General features: G+C 48.5%; 2 long non-coding RNA genes across 4 annotated transcripts in view; one reads left to right on the top strand and one right to left on the bottom strand.

Moving 5' to 3' along the window:
• Positions 1–18062, bottom strand: part of LOC121818374 (uncharacterized) — a 43403-nt gene extending 25341 nt beyond the window's left edge. Inside the window, exon 1 of the long non-coding RNA XR_006058430.2 lies at positions 17810–18062. This is a non-coding gene — a long non-coding RNA (uncharacterized LOC121818374). The remainder of the gene's footprint in view (positions 1–17809) is intronic.
• The window catches only part of LOC121818373 (uncharacterized), a 26222-nt gene extending 6703 nt beyond the window's left edge, over positions 1–19519 (top strand). The window contains exons 1-5 of one of the 3 annotated variants that reach the window (XR_009598817.1): positions 5370–5551; positions 8317–8379; positions 11514–11934; positions 12518–16888; positions 17450–19519. This is a non-coding gene — a long non-coding RNA (uncharacterized LOC121818373). Of the gene's footprint in view, positions 1–5369; positions 5552–8316; positions 8380–11513; positions 16889–17449 lie in introns of those variants that run through there. The other 2 variants (XR_006058429.2, XR_009598818.1) reach the window with 2 other exon arrangements.

The raw sequence follows: 19519 nt of genomic DNA, 5'->3' as shown, positions 1-19519 counted from the left end.
GATTCCTCCAGTGTCATTCTTCTTTCTCAAGATTGCTTTGGGTTTTTGGAGTCTTTAGTGTTTCCATACAAACTGTGAAATTATTTGTTCTAGTTCTGTGAAAAATACCTCCAGTAGTTTGATCAGGATTGTGATGAATCTATAGATTGCTTTGGGTATTAGAGTCATTTTCACTATACTGATCCTTCCAATCCAAGAACGTTGGACATTTCTCCATCTATTTGTGTCATCTTTGATTTCTTTCATCAAGTTTTTTTTTAAAATAGGTTTCTGTATACAGGTCTTTGTTTCTTTACATGAATTTATTCCTAAGTATTTTATTCTTTTCATTGCAATGGTGAATGGGATTGTTTCCTTAATTACTCTTTCTGATTTTTCCTTATAAGTTTATAGGAATGCAGGGGTTTCTGTGTATTAATTTTACATGGTAGGCGCATTCTTAATCACTGGTCCACCAGGGAATTCCTGGCCTGCTTGTCTTTGGGTATGGAGTGCTCTGAGCTGTGACACACGGAGAGATTCCAGTGATCACCACCACGACCAGGACACAGGCCACGTCCATCACCCTAAAGACGCCCAGGTGCTGACCTTTTCTGGTTTCCCCTCCCACACCCCAACCCCTGGCACAAAGATCTGTCCTCCTTCGCAGCATTTTGTCATTTGCAGTTTTAAAATTCCTTACGTATTCTGAATGTAAGACCTTTCTCAAGTCTGTGATTCAGAAACATCTTTCCCCGAGTAACAAATAGCTTCCCTTTTCATTACAGGAGACATGAGTGATGAAATGTACTTTTCCTCCCCACACTCAGAGCCCAGTGTTGTGTAGCCAGCAAGTGCCTGTGAGATTCTTCAGAAGTGAAAATAAATTCTGCTGTCTGTCAGTCTGTGCTCGCAGATATCTCCCAGAGCTTTATTTCTGCAGAAATCCACGAGTCTTCTGCAGACAGAGGCACTTGAGAACAGGTATATTTATTGGAGTCTGAACTTGTGATCTCATCAGAGAGCTTCAGAGCTCAGCCCATCTTGCAGGACTTGTCTCCCAGCTCCAAGGGAGCTTTTCTTCCTGAAACTCAGAGGCATGAATTTAGTCAGTGTGGGCACGTTTAGCTGGGCTAACATGGCATTTCAAGGTTGTTCATCCTTTACGAGGTATCAGACCACACTCAATATATTTCTTTCTGTCACCTTATTTACTCCTCCTTCAAAGACCCATCATTTTGGAAGAGTTCAACCCTAATTGATGAGGTGAGAAAGCAGAGGACAGGGAAGTTAGGGGGATGGCCCAGAGTCACATAGGCCGCCAGAGGAAAAGTGACCCACAAACCTCGGCATCCTCCATTCAAAGCCCCCACTCTTTATTTCTTCAGTAAAGTTGCCATGCATGTGTGCAGGTTAAGTCATATCAGCCATGTCCAACTCTTTGCGACCGCATGACTGTAGCCCGCCAGGCTCCTCTGTCCATGGGATTCTGCAGGCAAGAATACTGGAGTGGGTTGCCATGCCCTCCTCCAGGGGATCTTCCCAACCCAGGAGTCCAACCCACGCCTCCTGCAGCTCCAGCATTGCGGGAGGATTCTTTACTGCTGAACCACTGGTGTGGCCCAAAATTAACATATGATATTATATTTGTTTCAAGTGCACAACAGAGTGATTCCATATTTTTGAACATTGTGAAATGAATTGCTATGATAAGTTTGGTTACCATGTGTCACCACAGAGATTTCTGACAAGGTTATTGACTATATTCCCTGTATGTACATTCCGTTCCCATGACTTATTTTATAACTGGAAGTTTCTGTCTCCTAATCCCTTCCCTGTTCTACACATCTCCCTACTCCCTCCTCCTCTGGTAACCACCAGTTTGTTCTCTGTGTCTCTGACTCTATTTCTGTCTTGTTTCCCGTGTTCTCTTATTTTATTTCTGCAGTTCCACATGTAAATAAAATGGTGTGGTATTTGTCTTTCTCTGTGTGCCTAGTTTTACTTGGCATAACACCCTCTAGGTCCATCCATGTTGTCGACAATGACAAGATTTCATTCTTTTTTGTATTGCTGAGTAATATTCCACTGTGAGTGTGTGTGTGTGTGTGTGTGTGTGTACACCATTTCTTCCATTTTGACTCATCTATCGATGGGCACTTAGGTTCCTTCCATATCTTGGCTCCCCTTGGCTGTAAATGACGCTTCAGTGAACAGAGGAGCACATATATCTTTTGTCACTAGTGTTTCTTCTATTCTTGAGAAAAATACCGAGAAGTGGAACTGCTGGACCATATGGTAGTTCTTGTTTTCAGTTTTTGAGGAAAGCCTCATTGTCTCCATAGTGGCTGCACCGATATACATTTCCACCAACACCGCACGAGGGTTTCCATTTCTCTACCTCCTCCCCAACATTTCTTACTTGTTGTCTTTTTGATAAGAGCTACTTGACAGGTATGAGGAAGTACTTCACTGTGGTCTTGATTTTCTAATCCCTGATGAGGAGATGTTGAGCATCTTTTCATATGTCTATTAGCCATCTGTATCTCGTCTTTGCAGAAATGTCTATTCAGTGCTTTGCACCATTTTAAAATCAGGTTTTGGGTGTTTCTCCCAATACATTCTATGAGTCCTTTAGCTATTTTGGACATCTACCTCTTTTCTGATGTATATCACTTGCTCATATCTTCTCCCACTCGGCAGGTTGCCTTTTTCCTTTGTGATGGTTTCCCTTGATGTGTAAAAGCTTTTTCGTTTGATGAACTCCCATTTGTTTATTTTTGCTTTTGTTGCTCTTGCCTGAGGAGACATGCCAAAAAAACTATTGCTAAGACCTATGTCAACGAGCATACTGCCTATGTCTTCTTCTAGGAGCTTTATGGTTTATGTTCTAACAATTTCGTCTTTAATCTTCTGTTGTTGTGGTTTATTTTTGAATGTTGTGTAAAAAAAGGGGGTCCAGGTTTCCATAAACATTTATTGAAGAGACAGCGTTTTCCATGATGGATGTTCTCAGCTCCCTTGTTATAGACTAATAGGCCATATAAGGGCAGGTTTATTTCTGACAAAGCATCCACAACTGTATCCTCCATAAAGGCTGGGGTGACGTGGGAGGACCCGGTGACTTCCGTGTCTATCCGCAGCTGGTGGCACACCAAGTCTGGATAAGGTACGTCCCTGATGCTAGCCACAGTGCGCTGGGGCAGGGATGGTCATCCCCACTTGGTGCAAGTTCCCCAGGGTGGGATGCGATGGGCTCACTCCAGCAGCCAACCCAGGTTGATCCTGCCCTCATTTAGGCAGTCATGAAGGTTTTCACTGTATATGTTACATCTCCTCCATGCCATGCCAGGTTGGCTGTTGAGACAGGGAAGTGAGGAGGAATTGCATGGCCAGTCCCTGCCCTCGAGGTTGAGTCATTAAGCAGAGAGGAGATCTGACACCCTTAGATGTGGTGGCGAGTGCATTACTGATCCCCTGTGAGGCTGCGTTGCTAGGAGACGAGAAGAATGACAAGGATCAGGGTAGATGAAGTGGACGTGGCGGGGGAGGGGACAGGGTACTCTGGGTCCCTGCTGTGCCAGTCCCAACTGCAGAATTACCCACAGCCTGCATGAGGGCGACCGGAGGATGGATAGGCGGCTATAAATGAAGATATCAGCTGTGCCACCCCCTCCCCACCTCAAAGTCTGTATCCCCAACCTGGGCATTGGGCGTTGGTGATCTGGGGGTCACTTCTGAGCAGCATACTCTCCCCAGTTACAGAGTAGGAGCCAGAATCCGGTGATGGGCAGAGATGTGCAGCACGTCAAATTCTAGGCCGGAGACCGAGCCTTAGGAACCAACAGGCCAGAGAATCCTGGATGGGAGCTGGCTTAAATGTAGTGGCCAAATAACAAATCTTAATGTACCTGTAGCAAGCAACGATACTGAACCATTCATATAAAGACCTTCCCACAAAGGGCAGTCCTGGGGCTCCTGGTTTCATCAGTGAAATCTATCAAGTTTAAAGAAGAAATAGCACCCATCCTTCACAGATTCTTCCTGAGTAGACAGGAGGGAGGAGGGAACGTTTCCTAATTCATCACTGCAGCAGGAACCAAGATCAGCTCCAGAAAACGAAATTCCTAAACTGCAGCCACCCTTCTGCCCAAAGACTCCGTTGGGTCATTGTACAGTGTGTCCCCTGTGAGTCCCAAGTGTGAATGGGGTGGAATCCTCCTTTTCCTGGAGTTCCTCTTCATTTATTGTCACACAGCCCTTGTCTGAGCTGTCTCACCTCTGCCTGCCACTGCCTCTGTGGGCCGTTCCCCGCTGTAACTGGGATGCTATTTTCTTTGGCTTGTCTTTCATTTGACCCATGACTTACCATACAATATCCAGGTCAAACGGGGCATAGTGTAGAATGTGTCCCTTGCCGAGTACATCTAGGAGACGCTGTTGTCACATAAACCCCACACCCCTGAATTATAGAAAAACAAAGGGATAAAAACACAAGAGTCAAATATGCCAAAGGTGCCTGAGATGTTGGCTAAGATGAGCACTGAAGAGTGTCTGTGGGATCAGGAAGTATGGATATTAATGATGGCCATGATGAGACTAGTTCCAATGGAGGTACTGGGACAAAAGCTCCATGGAAGGGGGCTGAGGAGAGAATCTCTCAGCAGAATTTGAAGCAGTTTTGCTTTGCAGGGCAACCGGTAATGTGCCAATAGCTGCATTCTAGGGTGGTGGAAAACGGTTCCTGTGCTGTAGAATGCTCCGATGTAGAGGAGCAGGTGCTGGTTCAGGAGAGAGGAATGATAACTGCAGGGCAAAGTCCCTGAGAAGGTGCAAGGCATGGGATCCCGGGCAGAGGTGAGGGGCTGGGTGCGGTCACGAGCACGCTTGCAGAGAGGCAGCAGAGTGACAGGGAAGAAACATGCAGATCAGGACTGGAAACTTGAGTAATCCCACCGGATTGCTTGGGTATTCTCCACGAATTATTGGCGGGTGGGGCTGGTAGTAATTAGCATGGAAGAAGGTTACGAGTGTATAGTCTGGAGTGTAACTAGGTGACCGTGAAACTAAACAGCGGTCTACTCCGGCCATGGATTTAAGATAAAACACTTCTGTAAAGTTGTAAAGTTTTCTTCTCGATGCTCAGGTGCTCAGACACAGGCAGGGAGTGGGCAGGCAAGAGGGTGCAAACGTGCACAAGAGGTATGTTTGCACGGGAGAGGTGTGTTAGCCAGGGACAGCTTCCAGCCTTGGCTCAGCCCTTCCAGGAGGGGTCTGGTGCATGGTGTGAAAGGACGCGCGGTCGGTGAGCTGGGTCTCCAGGAGGTTGTGGCACTGGTGCGAGGGAGCTGGAGGATATGACGTCATGTTGAGGGTGATGACGGGGAGGAATGCTGGAACCAGGACACCACGAGGGGCGCGGTCTTTCCTGATGTCCGGGGCGGGACCGTGGGCAGAGGGATGCTCGGGTGGGGAGGAAGGGAGCATCGCTAAGGACGGAGAGTCTCCGGGGTGACCGGGTGAGCCTCGTGGGCACTGAGGACGGATCAGAAGAGTGAGGCCTGAGAGAACAGTGAGTGTACCACGGGAGGGACGCGGTCACAGGCCGGGGGTGGGAGGGAGGAGAATGGACAGGGGACTTGTAACCTTCCCGCACGTGGGCGGCTTCGGCAGTGGGCGACAGGACCCGGACGTCACCGGTCAGGTTCTTCAGTGGAGAGTTCGAAACCCGGTCCCAGAGAAATCTGCCTGCGGACCAGGGCCAGGAGACGGGCACGGGCCTCAGTGGGTTGCTGCGCGCAGACCCAGAGCCAGCCAATCGGAGTGCAGCCCCGCCCGCCAAGCGCCGGATCTTCCCAGACTCCCTGACTTCCTGCCCGTGTTGCTTTGTTTCCGAGGCGGCTGGCTGTCCGGGGGTGGTTTGCCCAGACCCCTTCGAGAGATCCCCTTCCTTTCTCTTACGGGCATCCCCCTTAATTTTCGCGTCCTCGCTGTCCAGTCCTCTGCTCGAAAACTCCGCAGAAACAATGAATCTTCTTCCGGGCTTGCGGCGTTTTGGTTTCTGTGGCCAGCAGGTGGCAGTGTTGCTCCACAGTGTCGCCGGGCCGGGTTTTCCTCCACCCTTAATGACAGGAAGGTTTTTGCCCACAAGAAGCGGCTGGTTTGGTTTGGTTTGGTTTGGTTTGGTTTTCCTTCGCTTGTGCCGGTTGGCTGATTCAAAGTGCAGCTGACCCCTACAGAGAGAACTTTCTGAGAACTTTCGCCGGACCCATTGACACTTAAAATTACAATAAAATAATATAAGCGGACATAGTGAATGATAGTGGACGGAGTGGTTACCCTTGTCTTACTTCCGATCGTTGAGGAATTCCTGTATGTTTAAAGAGAACTTTATTATGACAGTGAGTTTTGACTGGAAAATCATTACGTGAAGTGGAAGTGAAAGTGGCTCAGACGTGTCTGTTTCTTTAAGACCCCTTGGACTCTAGCCAGCCAGGCTCCTCTGCCCATGGGATTCTCCAGGCAAGAATAATGGAGTGGGTCGCCATTTCCTTCTCCAGAGGATCTTGCCAACCCAGCGATTGAATCTGGCTGTCCTGCACTGCAGGCTGACTCCTTACCATCTCAGCCACCTACAATAATAACATGACAGGGACAAGTGCCAAGCCAAGATCCTGCTGGGTAATTGATGCTGGACACCACCTGGCAGATGCTATTACTGCCCTCATTTTATGCTTTTGGGACCTGTGGCTCACAGAAGAGTCAGCTCTCCAGGTTCTCAGGGTTCCTTAGAGAGTGTCCCTATGTTCAGGTCTCAAGTCTGTCAGATTGAAGTTTGCACACTGGTTTGTAGGATACTTTCCCCTCCCCAGTGGAAGAGTGACACAAAATGCTCACTGGGATTGAGGGTAAGACAGCCTGCAATGCTGCGAAAGACTGAGGGCAGGAGGAGAAGGGGATGACAGAGGACGAGATGGTTGGATGTCATCACTGACTCAATGGACATGAGTCTGAGCAAGCTCCAGGAGATGGTGAAGGACAGGGAAGCCTCCTGACGTGCTGCATGCAGTCCATGGGGTCACAAAGAGTCGGACACGACCGACGGACTGAAGACCAACAATAGCATATTTATTACAATGAGATACTAAATTAAAGGGGGGGTGTGAGGGAAAGTACATAGAAAACGACTCATCCACTCTATCAAGATTATGACATAACACATTTATAGTGCAAAGCATCTGGAAGTAATCAGCTGTTACGGAGCATGAGTTGCTCAGCTCACTGCAATGTGGGTCAAGAAGGGACTTTAATCCAGAGTCCACTGACAGAGAAGAGGGCAGCGTAGTGACCCAAAATAATCATCTTGTTGGGGCCAGGTTGGACAGGACCCGGACATCACGGATCAGGTCTCTCAGTGGAGAGTTTCAAACAGTTTCGGGGAGAAATCGCCCAGCAGACGCAGGCTGGGAGACTGGCACTGAACTCACTGCTCCCCAAGGAAGGCCCAGAACTAGCCCTCAGCAACTCCGGATCTACCTGGATGTCCTGACTTCTTGCCCGCCTCGCTGTGGTTCTGTGGGCGAGTCGAGCGGAACTCGGGGGGTCCAAGGATGGTTTACCCGGGCCCCTTCGAGAGGCTCCCTTTCTTTCTCTGGTCCTCAGGGGCACCCCCCATAAGTCCTCTGCTAGAAAACCAAGCAGGAAGGATCGATTTTTTTTCCGGGCTTGCTGGCATTTTGGTTTCTGTGGTCTGCAGGGGGCAGTGTTGCTCCGCAGAGTCGCTTGCCTGTTTCTTCCCCGCCCGCCCAGGTTGAAAAAAGGTTAAATTAAGCAAACTGAAAAATTACCAACAAAGAGAAGCTATTAAGCACTTTAAGGTAAAAGTAGCAATCTTGGGATTGCTGTTTCATGTGGTAGTTTTATTTCCAGTTTCTTTAGGAATCTCCATACCGTTCTCCATAGTGGATGTATGGATTTACTTACCCACCAACAGTGCTAGAGGATTCCCTTTTCACCACATCCTGTGAGGCATTTAGGGTTTGTATTTGTTGATGGTGTCCATTCTGAAGAGATGATACCTCCTTGTACTTTTGAATTGCATTTCACTACTGAAGAGCAGTGTTGCACATCTTTTCATGTGTTTGTTGACCATCTATATGTCTTCTTTGGAAAAATGTCTGTTTTAGGTCTTCTGCCCATTTCTTGATTGGGTTGTTTATATTTCTGATATTGAGCTGAATGAAATGCTTGTATATTTTTGAGATTAATTCTTTTTCAGTTGCTTCATTTGCAGTTGTTTTCTGCCATTCTGAGGGTTGTCTTTCACCTTGTTTATAGTTTCCTTTGCTGTGTAAAAGAGTCGGACTGGAGTAAGCAACTGAACTGAACTGAACCTGCTGTGTAAGTATAATTAGGTCCTATTTCTTTATTTTTTATTTTTTAGTTTGAGCATTCTATGGCATTGCCTTTCTTGGGGATTGGAATGAAAACTGACCTTTTCCAGTCCTGTGGCCACTGCTGAGTTTTCCAAATTTGCTGGCATATTGAGTGTAGCACATTCATGGCATCATCTTTCAGGATTTGAAATAGCTGAACTGGAATTCCATCACCTCCACTAGCTTTGTTTGTAGTGATGCTTTCTAAGGCTCACTTGATTTCACATTCCAGGATGTCTGGCTCTAGATGAGTGATCACACCATCGTGATTATCCGGGTCGTGAAGATCTTTTTTGTACAGTTCTTCTGTGTATTCTTGCCACCTCTTCTTAATATCTTCTGCTTCTGTTAGGTCCATACCATTTCTGTCCTTTATCAAACCCATCTTTGCATGAAATGTTCCCTTGGTATCTCTAATTTTCTTGAAGAGATCTCTAGTCTTTCCCAGTCTGTTTTTTCCTCCATTTCTTTGCACTGATTGCTGAAGAAGGCTTTCTTATCTCTTCTTGCTATTCTCTGGAACTCTGCATTCATAAGCTTATGTCTTTCCTTTTCTCCTTTGCTTTTCGCTTCTCTTCTTTTCACAGCTTTTTGTAAGGCCTCCCCAGACAGCCATTTTGCTTTCTTGCATTTCTTTTCCATGGGGATGGTCTTGATCCCTGTCTCCTGTACAATGTCAGGAACCTCATTCCATAGTTTGTCAGGCACTCTGTCTATCAGATCTAGTCCCTTAAATCTATTTCTCACTTCCACTGTATAATCATAAGGATTTGATTTAGGTCATACCTGAATGGTCTAGCGGTTTTCCCTACTTTCTTCAATTTAAGTCTGAATTTGGTAATAAGGAGTTCATGATCTGAGCCACAGTCAGCTCCTGGTCTTGTTTTTGTTGGCTATATAGCGATTCTCCATCTTTGGCTGCAAAGAATATAATCAATCTGATTTCAGTGTTGACCATCTGGTGATGTCCATGTGTAGAGTCTTCTTTTGTGATGTTGGAAGAGGGTGTTTGCTATGATCAGTGCATTTTCCTGGCAAAACTCTATTAGTCTTTGCCCTACTCCATTCCACATTCCAAGGCCAATTTGCCTGTTACTCCAGGGGTTTCTTGACTTCCTACTTTTGCATTCCAGTCCCCTATAATGAAAAGGACATCTTTTTTAGGTGTTAGTTCTAAAAGGTTTGTAGGTCTTCATAGAACTGTTCAACTTCAGCTTCTTCAGCGTCTACTGCACAATTGTACTCATCTCATGTAAAGTAATCTCATGTACTCATCTCATGTAAAGTAATGCTCAAAATTCTCCAAGCCAGGCTTCAGCAATACGTGAACCGTGAACTTCCTGATGTTCAAGCTGGTTTTAGAAAAGGCAGAGGAACCAGAGATCAAAATACCAACATCTGCTGGATCATGGAAAAAGCAAGAGAGTTCCAGAAAAACATCTATTTCTGCTTTATTGACCATGCCAAAGCCTTTGACTATGTGGATCACAATAAACTATGGAAAATTCTGAGAGATGGCCTCTTGAGAAGTCTGTATGCAGGTCAGGAAGCAACAGTTAGAACTGGACATGGAACAACAGGCTGGTTCCAAATGGGAAAAGGATTGTCAAGGTTGTATACTGGCACCCTGCTTATTTAATTTATATGCAGAGTACATCATGAGAAACGCTGGACTGGAAGAAACACAAGCTGGAATTAAGATTGCTGGGAGAAATATCAATAACCTCAGATATGCAGATGACACCACCCTTATGGCAGAAAGTGAAGAAGAACTAAAAAGCCTCTTGATGAAAGTGAAAGAGGAGAGTGACAAAGTTGGCTTAAAGCTCAACATTCAGAAACAAAGATCATGGCATCCGGTCCCATCACTTCATGGGAAATAGATGAGGAAACAGTGAAAACAGTATCAGACTTTATTTTGGAGGGCTCCAAAATCACTGCAGATGGTGACTGCAGCCATGAAATTAAAAGACGCTTACTCCTTGGAAGAAAAGTTATGACCAACCTAGATAGCATATTCAAAAGCAGAGACATTACTTTGCCAACAAAGGTCCATCTAGTCAAGGTTATGGTTTTTCCAGAAGTCATGTATGGATGTGAGAGTTGGACTGTGAAGAAGGCAGAGCACCGAAGAATTGATGCTTTTGAAGTGTGGTGTTGGAGAACACTCTTGAGAATCCCTTGGACTGCAAGGAGATCCAACCAGTTCATTCTGAAGGAGATCAGCCCTGGGATTTCTTTGGAAGGAATGATGCTAAAGCTGAAACTCCAGTACTTTGGCCACCTCATGCGAAGAGTTGACTCACTGGAAAAGACTCTGATGCTGGGAGGGATTGGAGGCAAGAGGAAAAGTGGACAACAGAGGATGAGATGGCTGGAAGGCATCACTAACTCGATGAACTTGAATCTGAGTGACCTCAGGGAGTTGGTGATGGACAGGAGGCCTGGCGTGATGCGATTCAGGGGGTCGCAAAGAGTCAGACACGACTGAGCAACTGAACTGAATGGAAAGAGAATATTGCTAAATTTTTGTTAGAGTGTTCTCCTATATTTTGGTCTTTAATTGATTTTGAGGGTCCCCCCCCCACACCCTGTGGTGTTAGGAAGTATTCTAATTTCATTCTTTTACATGTTCCTGTCTAATTTTCACAGCACCACTTATTGAAGATGCTGTCTTTTCTCCATTGTACATTCTTACTTGAGTATAGATGAGGTGCCCCATAGGTGCATGGGTCTATCTCTGGGCTTCCTATTGTGTTCCATTGGTCTTTCTTTTTGTTCTTGCCTAGAGATGTTAATTAGTCTTTGTTGTAAAGCTGGTGTGGTAGTGTTGAATTCCCTGAACCTTTGATTGTCTTGATTTCTCTGTTGAATCTGAAAGTACAGCCTTGCTTGGTAGAGTATTTTTGGTTGTAGGTTTTTCCCTTTCACCACTTTAAGTATATCATGCCACGCCCTTCTGGCCTGCAGAGTTTCTGCGGAGAAATCAGCTGATAATTTTATGAGGATCCCACTTACGTTATTTGCTACTTTTCCCTTGACCTGCTTAATATTTTCTCTTTGTTGTTAAATTTTCCGTTTGCTTAATGTGTGTCTCAGCATTTATCTCAGCACTTGGAACCAGCCAACTGGGCAAGCCTAGAAAAAAAATCCGTCGCTGATGACCGCGAAAGGCTTCGGGAACTTTTTTCAACGCGGACGGGCGGGGGAGAAAGGGGCAAGCGGCTCCACGGCGCAACACTGCCCCCTGCAGACCACAGAAACCAAAATGCCAGCAAGTCCGGAAGAAAAGCGATCCTTCTTGCTTGGTTATGGAGCAGAGAATTTATGGAGGATGCCCCTGAGGACCAGAGAAAGAAAGGGAACCTCTCGAAAAGGCCCGGGCAAACCACCCCTGGACCGCGCGAGTTCCGCTAGACTCGCCCGCAGAACCACAGCGAGGCGGGCAAGAAGTCAGGACGTCCAGGAAGATCCGGAGTTGCTGAGGGCTGGTTTTGGGCCTGCCCCGGGGAGCAGTGAGGTCAGTGCCAGTCTCCCAGCCTGCATCTGCTGGGCGATTTCTCCCCGAAACTGTTTGGAACTTTCCACTGAGAGACCTGATCCCTGATGTCCGGGTCCTGTCCAACCTGGCCCCAACAAGACGGTTATTTTGGGTCACTATGCTGCCCTCTTCTCTGTCAGTGGACTCCGGATTACAGTCCCTTCCTGACCCACCTTCGGGCTTCCCTGGTAGCTCAGAGGTTTAAGCATCTGCTGCAATGCGGAACCCCAGGTTCGATCCCTGGGTTGGGAAGATTCCCCTGGAGAAGGGAATGGCAACCCACTCCAGTATTCTTGCCTGGAGAATCCCATGGACGGAGGAGCCTGGTGGGCTACAGTCCACGGGGTCGCAAAGAGTGGAAACGACTGAGCGACTTCACTTTCACTGACCCACCTAGCAGTGAGCTGAGCAACTCATGCTCCGTAACAGCTGATTACTTCCAGGTGCTTTGCACTATAAATGTGCATGTCATAATCTTGATAGAGTGGATGAGTCATTTTCTATGTACGCCCCCTTTCATTTAGTATCTCATTGTAATAAATATGCTATTGTTGGTTTTCAGTCCGTCGGTCGTGTCCGACTCTTTGCGACCCCATGGACTGCATGCAGCACGTCAGGAGGCTTCCCTGTCCTTCACCATCTCCTGGAGCTTGCTCAGACTCATGTCCACTGAGTCAGTGATGCCATCCAATCATCTCGTCCTCTGTCATCCCCTTCTCCTCCTGCCCTCAGTCTTTCGCAGCATTGCAGGCTGTCTTACCCTCAATCCCAGTGAGCATTTTGTGTCACTCTTCCACTGGGGAGGGGAAAGTATCCTACAAACCAGTGTGCAAACTTCAATCTGACAGAATGGAGACCTGAACATAGGGACACTCTCTAAGGAACCCTGAGAACCTGGAGAGCCGACTCTTCCTCTGTGTGCCCAAGGTCCCAAGGCATAAAATGAGGGCAGTAATAGCATCTGTTTCTTGGGTGGTGTCCAGCATCAATTACCCAGCAGGATCTTGGCTTGGCACTTGTCCCTGTCATGTTATTATTGTAGGTGGCTCAGATGGTAAGGAGTCAGCCTGCAGTGCAGGACAGCCAGATTCAATCGCTGGGTTGGCAAGATCCTCTGGAGAAGGAAATGGCGACCCACTCCATTATTCTTGCCTGGAGAATCCCAAGGGCAGGGGAGCCTGGCTGGCTAGAGTCCAAGGGGTCTTAAAGAAACAGACACGTCTGAGCCACTTTCACTTCCACTTCACGTAATGATTTTCCAGTCAAAACTCACTGTCATAATAAAGTTCTCTTTAAACATACAGGAATTCCTCAACGATCGGAAGTAAGACAAGAGTAACCACTCCGTCCACTATCATTCACTATGTCCGCTTATATTATTTTATTGTAATTTTAAGTGTCAGTGGGTCCGGCGAAAGTTCTCACAACGGGCTCTCTGAAGGGCTCAGATACACTTTGAATCAGCCAAGGGCACAAGCAAAGGAAAACCAAACCAAACGAAACCAGCTGCTGCTTGCGGGAAAAGGCTTCCTGTCATTTTGTAAAAGCGCGAAGGGCGGAGGAAAACCGGCCCGGCGACACTGTGGAGCAACACTGCCACCTGCTGGCCACAGAAACCAAAATGCCGCAAGCCTGGAAGAAGATTCATCGTTTCTGCTGGGTTTTCGCGCAGAGGAGTGGACAGTGAGGACGGGAAAGTTAAGGGGATGCCCGTAAGGACCAGAGAAAGGAAGGGGATCTCTCGAAGGGGTCCGGCTAAACCACCCCGGACAGCCAGCCGTCCGCGGAACCATAGCAACACGGGCAGGAAGTCAGGGTGTCCGGGAAGATCCGGCGCTTGGCGGGCGGGGCTGCACTCCGATTGGCTGGCTCTGGGCCTGCGCGCCGCAACCCAGTGAGGCCCGTGCCCGTCTCCTGGCCCTGGTCGGCCGGCAGATTTCTCTGGGACCGGGTTTCGAACTCTCCACTGAAGAACCTGACCGGTGAAGTCCGGGTCCTGTCGCCCACTGCCGAAGCCGCCCACGTGCGGGAACGTTACAAGTCCCCTGTCCATTCTCCTCCCTCCCACCCCCCGGCCTGTGACCGCGTCCCTCCCGTGGTACACTCACTGTTCTCTCAGGCCTCACTCTTCTGATCCGGCCTCAGTGCCCACGAGGCTCACCCGGTCACCCCGGAGACTCTCCGTCCTTAGCGATGCTCCCTTCCTCCCCACCCGAGCATCCCTCTGCCCACGGTCCCGCCCCGGGCATCAGGAAGGATCGCGCCCCTCATGGTGTCCTGGTTCCAGCATTCCTCCCTGTCATCACCCTCAACATGACGTCCTGTCCTCCAGCTCCCTCGCACTAGTGCCAGTGCACTGATGCCACAGCCTCCTGGAGACCCAGCTCACCGACCACGCGTCCTTTCACACCATGCGCCAGGCCCCTCCTGGATGGGCTGAGCCAGGGCTGGAAGCTGTCCCCACAAACACACCTCTCCCCGACAAACACACCTCTTGTGCTTCTTGCACCCTCCTGCCTGCCCACTCCCTGCCTGTGTCTGAACACCTGAGCATCGAGGAGAAAAGTTTACAACTTTACAGAAGTGTTTTATCTTAAATCCATGGCCGGAGTAGACCGCTGTTCAGTTTCAGGGTCACCAAGCTACACCTGTGCACTACACACTCCTAACCTTGTTTCATGCTAATGACCACCAGCCCCACCCGCCAATAATTCGTGGAGAATACCAAAGCAATCCGGTGGGATTTCTCAAGTTTCCCAGTCCCGATCTGCATGTTTCTGCCCTGGCACTCTGCTGCCCTCTCCACACCTGCTCCTGAGTGCACCCAGCCCCTCACCTCTGCCCGGGATCCCATGCCTTGCACCTTCTCAGGGACTATGCCCCTGCAGTTATCATTCCTCTCTCCTGAACCAGCACCTGCTCCCTGTACATCGGAGCATTCCACAGCACAGGGGGAAACCCACCGTCTTCCACCACCCTAGTCTGCAGCTACTGGCACATTACCGGTTGCCCTGCAAAGCAAAACTGCTCAAATTCTGCTGAGAGATTCTCTCCTCAGCCCCCTTCCATGGAGCTGTTGTCCCAGTACCGCCACTGGAACTAGTCTCGTCATGGGCATCATTAATATCCATACTTCTGATCCCACAGACACTCTTCAGTGCTCATCTTAGCGAACATCTCAGGCACCTTTGGCATATTTGACTCTTGTGTTTTTTATCCCTCTGTGTTTCTATAGATCAGGGGCGTGGGGCTTATGTGACAACAGCGTCTCCTAGATGTACTCGACCAGGTACACATTCTACACTATGCCCCCCTTTGACCTGGATATTGTATGGTAAGTCATGGGTCAAATGAAAGACAAGCCAAAGAAAAGAGCATCCCAGTCACTGCGGGGAACGGCCCACAGAGGCAGTGGCAGGCAGAGGTGAGACAGCTCAGACAAGGGCGGTGTGACAAGAAATGAAGAGGAACACCAGGGAAATGAGGATTCCACCCCATTCACACTTGGGAGTCACAGGGGCACACTGTACAATGACCCAACGGAGTCTTTGGGCAGAAGGGTGGCTGCAGTTTAGGAATTTCGTTTTCTGGAGCTGATCTTGGTTCCTGCTGCGGTGCAGGTGAGATCCAAGGGAGGGCTCTGCATCACCCGAGGGAGAGATGTGCAACGGGACTGAATCCAGACAAAGCATAAGCAGGCAATGGGCTAGGGCACCTCGCAGCTGAGGCTGAGGAGTGAACGTCCCTGCCTGGGGATGGGCTGGACGATCAGACCCAGATTCAGAGGGGTCTGCAGATGCCAGCAGGGTGGCTGAGGCTCAGTCAGCCAGGGAGGACTGGGCCCACAGCAAGAGGAGAGAGACAACAATGCAAGTTTCACCGCCCCCCACCCACGGGCGGTGCAGGTCAGCATCACCAGGTGGAGCCAGGAGAGGAGAGCACACCCTGCGAGCACACAGCCCACTGCTCCCAATACCATGCGTCTTTGGTTCCTTTCAAGCCATGCTTCTTGAAAGTATAGACACCAGGACCATCCTTATCTGGTTACCTCTCGATTCCTCCGCCATGTACCCATCCACAGAACATCCCCTTGCTAACGCCTCCCAAGAGCTCCGTGGGCCAAACCATAGTACCCAGAGCTGTATTGGCGATGGACACATTCCATTTTCAAACCACTTTTCCTTGGTGAGAGTCTGTGACAGCAGCCCACCCTGGCTTTCAGTCCATTACCTCTAAGTCTCCTTGTTGGTCCATTTACTTTGATCCCCTCCTAAATCTTGGGCTTTGTTTTCCTCTGGATTTCAACCTCTGCCGTGTGCTCTTCCACTCCGTACATGATCCTTGGGTGACCACGTCACCCCCGCAGAGCTCCTACCCATCTGACTTGTTTTCATCAGTATCCCCTTGTATGCTGTTGGCTTTTCCTATCACTAAATGTACCTACGACATCTCAACTGGGCCCCAGATTCCCCACATGCCGGACATATGGGGCATCTGCTCTCCAATATCGCATAAGCCCTCCAGGCCTGCTAGTAACCCCAGGCTAACCATTCCTGTCTCATGGATGGGCACCGCCATCCACCCAGCTCCTTAAACCACAATCCCGGCCATGCTGCTGGGTGTGATCTTCACTGTGCAGTGACTCCCCTGGAGCTGCTCTGCCAAAGGCTGACCCGAGATCTTCCTGTTGCCACAGGTGGGGATCCGTTCCTCTCAGAGGCCCTGTTCCTGCAGACATGCTCTGAAGGTGTCCGGAGCACGGGCCATCACCCTCTTTTGGATCTCCAAGACAATCTGGGCACTGTAATGCACCTGAGAGGCTGAAAGCCCAGTCTGTAAGAAGATGAGGAGTCAGGACACAGCAGTGCAAGCCCATCACTGGGAAATATGCCAAAGAATGTCTGGAAGAGATCCCTAAAGAACGTTTAGGGAGGTGGGTCTTCATGGGTGTGCACCAAACAAGGGATTGCTTAACTGTATTTTTCCCAATGAGCATCCTCTTCTGATTTGGTCTTCATCTGAGCACGGGAGTTAATTTGATAACAAAGGAAACAGTTTAAAAGGGCAACTGAGCACAGGCAGCAGGTACGCTGACAGCCAATCCTGCTTCGTCAGCATCCACAGCTACAATTCTCAGCCATCTTTAATCTCTGACGCACTATTCTGATCTGTCGAATGAAGTTATCTCCACAGTGTTTTAGAAATGTATTCAACTAACTAGGCACCAGGGATCCTAAGAAGAACTAAAACGTACTGAGTTTCACGAACAACAGCAGGGTGTTAACTGTAACACTTTAGATTCAGGAACATGCAGCAGAGCAAGCACAAGGTCAGCTTTCAAACTAGTATTAATTTGGGCAAGTTGTCCCTTTCCTCAGCCTAAGATAGCTGTCAAGCATAGTGAGTCATTATGAAAACCTGCTTTCGCTGTAGAGAGGAGTCACAAATTTTTATCTTCGATTTCCTCCTGTAAGGATGGGTTCTGTTTCCACAGCTGCAAGCTTGGCTTTCAGAAGAGAACTTTTTCAGATAATGCTCACGCCAGGGCCACATACCAGACCTACTACTTCAGACTCTCTGGGGCTGTCCTGCCAGCATCGGCTCTCCTAAAGCCTCTCCAGGGGAGATTTGATGCACAGTTTAGGTTGAGAAGCAAAAATCGCATAATGCTTCACCCGTCCTGCTTTTAAATAGAATCCTGAACTGAAGAACCATGTTTGCTACTAAAGACGTTAAAAAAATTTAATTATGTGTCTTCCCTTCTGAGCAGTATTTTGACATATTTATTCATAGACATATTTAGAACAATTTCAATGACTCAGCGGTGTGTTATGCCCCGAGTCCCCTTCCTTACCAGACACTCAGGCAGATGGATGGGAGGGAACGCACTTCAGTCCTGGCAGCAGAAGGAAGATGGATGGAGTTCCGTTGTTTGGCAGCAGAAGGAAGATGGATGGAGTTCCGTTGTCTGGTTACTACTCTGCTGAGCATCCCTCCTGGGTTGCTGAGCTCAGGCAGGGGCCTCACACCAGTTTAACAGCTATTCCTGTGACCTGAGGTTGGAGCTAAGGGCGGAGATCCATTACTGAATCTGGGAAATGGAAGCTGGGTCCACGTGATTTGAGAAGAATGGGAAAACAACGAAGTAGAATTTCAGATGCAGGGTGGGTTCTGGGAGCCTGTCCAGAGCCACTGACTTGTGGTCACACACTGGGCGCCTGTGCGTAAACACAGAGACACACTAGACGTGTGTGCTCACGGGGGTTCTGTCCTGACGTGCACGGCGACTGTCTCTGGAGGGAGCATCTAGCACATGTGGAGGAGGCCAGACCCAGGACGTGGAAGGAGCAGGGTGCTCCCCACTGTTACAGAAGCAATGGCACATCTTTCCCCACATGTCTCACCTGCACATCTGCATTACCTTCCTAAACTGCTTTACTGAGGTGTAATCACATACCACAAATCACACCCATCACTTCCAGGGCAGTGACTTTTACCAACTTCACACAGTGTGCAACCACCGCCACAGTGCAGTTGTGGAACCCTGCCAGCACCACGAAAAGGGTCCGTGTACCCATCAGCAGTCGATCCCCAAGAGGACCTGCACGCCCAGGCCCCCTCATCTAATTTCTATCTCTGTAGATTTGCCCTTTGCGGGCATTTCATATCAACGGACTCCTGCAGGAAGTGGCCTTTTGTGTCTGGGTTCTTTCACTTAGCACAATGCTTTGGAGGCTCACCCGTGTGGCAGCAGAAAGCAGAAGCTCATCACTTTTCATCCATCTATGCTATTCCACTGAATGGCTACAGAATACTCTATTTACCCCTCTCTAGCTGACAGACTTTTAGGCTGCTCCACTGTTTGGAGATTACAGACAGTGCTGCTGTGAAAGACATCTAAGGACAAGTGTTTGTGTGGACATGGGTTTCATTTCTCATTTCCCCATGATTTCCTTTCTTCTCTTGCACGGTGCACAGGCTACACCCTTCAGTCGGTGTGGAACAGAGGTGGTTGAAGCAGACCTTCTATCCTTGGTCTGGATCTCAAGAGGCAAGCATGCACTCAGACTCTACTAGATGTGATGTGACGAGAGCTGGATGTTTCTCGGGATGTTCTTCAGCACTACCACGACAATCCCTTCTATCCCGAGATGGTTGACCGTGTTTATTGATTTAGTTATTTACTTATTTGTCATGAACGGGTCTTGAAGGGTGTCAAATGCTTTTTCTTTGTCTGTCAAGATGACAGGTGGTTTCCGTCCTTCATTATATCAATACGCTGTTTCCCATAACTGAAGGAGAGTGTTGGTCCAGTACTGCAATCCTGGGAGAGATCTCGCACAGCCCTTTGCAAAATGTTTATCGATTTGGTTTGCAGATACAGTGTTGAGAGTGTATGCATCGCTATTCATGACAGTTATGGATCTGTAGCTTTCTGGTGATGACAAGTCTGGCTTTGGTACTGGGGTAATACTGGGCTTATAGGATGAATTAGGAAACGTTCCCTCCTCCTTCCCTTGATAAAGCACCTAAATAAAGAGCTAAAACTTTATAGAAAGAAAAA

This window comes from Ovis aries, chromosome X (assembly GCF_016772045.2).
Source record: "Ovis aries strain OAR_USU_Benz2616 breed Rambouillet chromosome X, ARS-UI_Ramb_v3.0, whole genome shotgun sequence".
Taxonomy (NCBI): Eukaryota; Metazoa; Chordata; class Mammalia; order Artiodactyla; family Bovidae; genus Ovis; species Ovis aries.
This window is presented reverse-complemented; position numbering and strand designations above follow the sequence as displayed.